The following is a 3,958-nucleotide window of genomic DNA, read 5'->3' as shown; positions in this document are numbered from 1 at the left end:
AGTGATGACTTGAACTTGTCACTATCAGTCCTATTGTTCAATGATAACAATAGTCGTCACTTAATGAACTTGGATGTCAATGACAACCTTTGAAGGTTGTCACTGAGCTTTGTTTTGAAGAGATGAAATTGACCATTATAAATATAGCATTGCCATAACATTTCCAACAAATTATAACAAAATATTCAATTTGACCAAAGGCAAAATTAACGTAGAATGAAACCACAAATTTATATATATGGCCATAAACATCTGTAAATTCATCAAAACAGAAGTCAACGAAAAATATTGGATCTCAAAACCCACATAATCAGTTCAAGCACTAATCGCCAATACATATCCTTCCGAAAAAATAGAGTAATAGATTTCTAAACTAAAGCAAAGATTGTAGCTCCAATGTTAGACTTCAACCATCTCTACTATCATATCCAACATCTTCCTCATGAAAAATATCAAGCTAGACTGCACATTGAAAATAAAGTATTATATGCATTAGAATAGACACTAAACAATGTGACACTTTTATCACTCTCATATTGTAAAAATTGCAGCTTAAAGATAAAATTTAACTCAATTAACAAAACTAAAGCAACCCAAGACAGAATTCTGCATCTCACCAAAACATTTCAAATTGAGAAGAAGAACCAAAACCAGTTATAAGATGCAAAACTAAAGAAAGATTGATTTCTTAGAAAAAGAACTTCTAGAGCAACTAAAGTTGAGAACAAGAAATTCATACAATGCTATTTGCCACTCAATTTGGGCTCTCACCTCAGGGCATGCATTATGATGATGAGTTCAAATGATTGTCTATGCACATTTTCCAGTGAGCTATTGCATTATATGTACTAGCATTCTTGTGATTTCCAACTAGAAGGAATTAAGAATGCTTATCAAGACAAACTTAAGAAATAATCACAAAATAGAACTTGAAACTTGGTTCGTGTGGTTCTATGGTATTAGATAGAGTCTGAAGGGGAATCATAGTTTTATAAGTACATCATGGTCCTTGGTGTAGTAAATAGATGAATCCATGCCGTACGCTAAATTCTAGTTTCATTAGCAATTCAAAGTAATCGTATAACAAGGATTGCAAACATGTTTTAATTAATGGACTTAAGAATGCAATTTTCACTCAATTTCATACATTCATGTGCCTATGTTTTTCTATCACCTCATAATGCATTGACAAGTACTTAAGAGTCAGGAACGCTAAAAACAAATCCAAATTTGTAGTCCAATTTAAGGTTAATGGGAAAATGAAAACCAAGTTGAATTCTGATGCTCTTAATGAAAAGGCATCCTACATTAGAGAGAACATCCAAGCATGCTTAAGCTCAGTCCCTTCCAACAAGAATTCTTCAATAGATGTGTATCACTAGTAACAACATAGAGCAATTCTGGATTACCTGGAGCTTCCCATTGCTAGTTCCAATAGCAAGATGTGTACCACACTGTGCCCAGCAAACTGAACACACACTATCATCTATTCCCAAATCACACAACTTCACTACCTGCACAAAGAAAAACCACAACAAGTTTAATAGCAGCATTTCATAAATCACGTGTCATAGTCCAACCCGGGAATTCGTATATCAAAGACTCACCTTGCTGCTAGAAGCATGCCACAAATAAACATAGTTCTCTAATCCCACAGCCAATACATTATGCAAGGACCAATCCACAAGATTCAGATAAAAATCATCTTGCAATGTTGGTGCATCCAGAACCTATCCAAAAAAAACTACACAACTTCAATTTCAAGCATCCCACATCACAAAAACCAACAAATGTAGCAAAGGAAACAACTGAATTAGCCAATATCAACAAAGGAATGGACAAATGCAGCAAAGGAAACAACCCAAGCACAAATATCAGCAAAGGAATGGATAGCCAAATGAAAACAATTAATAAACAAACACAAACGGAAACAATAATGAACAATAAATAAGAGAGCAACTTACCAACAGTCTTCAAACTTGGCATGGAGCAACTGAAAAGCAAAACAGCGAAATAGAGAAAGTATATATACTTTAATACCTAAACAACATGCAAACTATATTACTGAAATGAAAGTAAAACAGCTGACGAAATGAAAGCAAAAGAGAGTACCAACAAAAAAGCACTAAATGCCTTAAACAAAGCATGCAAATTTGCTCAGCACTTAAAAAATTGACACCTAAGCCAACCATTTTAGTATCTTTTCAAAAATCAATTTTAGACCTCTTCAAGGTTTAGAGTTTTGAGTCATTTGGCAACCTACAATGATCAGCCAAAAAACAAAGAAACACATATAAGCAATGGTCAAAACTAGAGGTTTGTCCTCCAACAAACAATCCCATTTGTCCTTAAAGAGACTAACCATCTCAAAACACAGCCACAAATTTTCAATAGCTAAAATCACCACCAACAATTTGCCTCAAAAGAGCCACCAATAAACCATCAAATCCTGCTCCCAACACATTCACCATTAGTCGAGTCAACGCAAATCAACTGAGTTGGATGTTTAAAGGAAAGGAGGGTCTGAGTTGGGGCTCCAGAAGCTGAAAAGCTTCTCTAAGAGGGACTTATAGATGGGGAATCCGAACCTCAACACAAAAAGGGGGATAGATACATGGAGATCCTCCATTCCATGTTGTTTCACTCTCACAAGTCTCTCAATCTCTCACCATTGAAAGATTTAAGCGGAAAATTGGGCCCATAAACTCAAGATTCAGTCTACCTAACTTCTATTAGACACAAAATATCGAAATTAGATAGAAAATATTGAGATTGTTTACCTCAAATTATGCTTTCACTCCCTTAGCTCTTGTTTTCCTTAAGATTCAGTCTTCAAACTTTGACTTTTCCCCAAAATTCATGGCCAATTTTCTATGTTCTTGCCAGCAAGCAAGTCCTGCACCGATCTAGGGATTTTTTGCTATCTGTGAGGTCAATAAAGCTACCCAAATTTTTTGGGTGGCTCAAATTAGGGATGAAAATGGATCCTTAAAGTAATTTTGTGGATAATTTCAACAAGATGATAGTGGAGCATAGGAAGAGATGGAGAGGATGTGGGTGGTGTATGAAACTTTCAACAAGAGGGAAAGGAAGCGATGTCTGAAAATTTTCTAAGTGTTGTGAGTGTTTTTGTTCAAGAGTTGCCAAAACGACATCGTTTTTGTCTTATTTTGTTAACCCGCTCTCTACACCTTCAATTTTCAAGTTCTCGCTCCCATTTTTGCATGTGTAAAAAACTAACGCTTTCAATTTCTTCTATACAAACTATTTGAACCTTCCTTTACAAAAATAATGCCTTCTCTAATATCTCTTTTTTGTTTTCCCCATCTATATGTAACTAAGTTTGTTTATTATTTTGAATGTTTTTAGCTCACAAGTTGTATTAAAATTTTATTTTTTTGTATTAAAATTTTAGAATAGGAAAATTTAGTGTTTTTAGATAATTTTTTTTTACTAACATAGGATTTTTTGGATCTCTACGAAAAATAATGTTGAAAAAATAAAAATCTTACTAAAAATTTGTTTATGATTCAAAAAAAAAAATCTTTTAATGCAAATATTTTTTGTACCAATTTAATAATTTTATCAATTATATGCGAATTGTGGTCTGACAAGACCTAACAATCAGTTTAGTTGATCAAATAACCAAAATAATTTGCTAATACATGCATGAAATACTAAATATATTTGGTACAAGAATCAATTCATAAACCATAAACAATGTGATTATTGTAATTAATAATAAACTCTAGTCAATCAATTGTGAAGATTTTACTTAAGGTTAACATTAAATTTTACTGTTCTTTGCCATCATTTCACACTATGCTAATCACTAATTTTTCACGTGTTGTTAAGAGAACTAGATAGCGAATATATGATATTTTTTACCTTCATAACAGGTTATTATCTAAGTTTGAAACAATTATAAAATATGTATACATTTTTTATTACAATACCT

General features: G+C 32.9%; 1 long non-coding RNA gene across 1 annotated transcript; it reads right to left on the bottom strand.

Annotated features, from left to right (window-relative positions):
* Positions 1 to 206: 206 nt before the first annotated feature.
* LOC140038072 (uncharacterized) lies at positions 207 to 1,732 on the bottom strand. The gene is made up of 3 exons (XR_011841882.1): positions 1,608 to 1,732; positions 1,410 to 1,514; positions 207 to 462 (listed from the first exon to the last, which is right to left on the bottom strand). It is a non-coding gene; the product is annotated as an uncharacterized lncRNA (long non-coding RNA).
* Positions 1,733 to 3,958: the final 2,226 nt, after the last annotated feature.

This window comes from Coffea arabica, chromosome 3c (genome assembly GCF_036785885.1).
Source record: "Coffea arabica cultivar ET-39 chromosome 3c, Coffea Arabica ET-39 HiFi, whole genome shotgun sequence".
Classification (NCBI taxonomy): domain Eukaryota; kingdom Viridiplantae; phylum Streptophyta; class Magnoliopsida; order Gentianales; family Rubiaceae; genus Coffea; species Coffea arabica.
The sequence above is the reverse complement of the archived record's forward strand: the minus strand, read 5'-3'. Positions and strand labels throughout refer to the sequence as shown.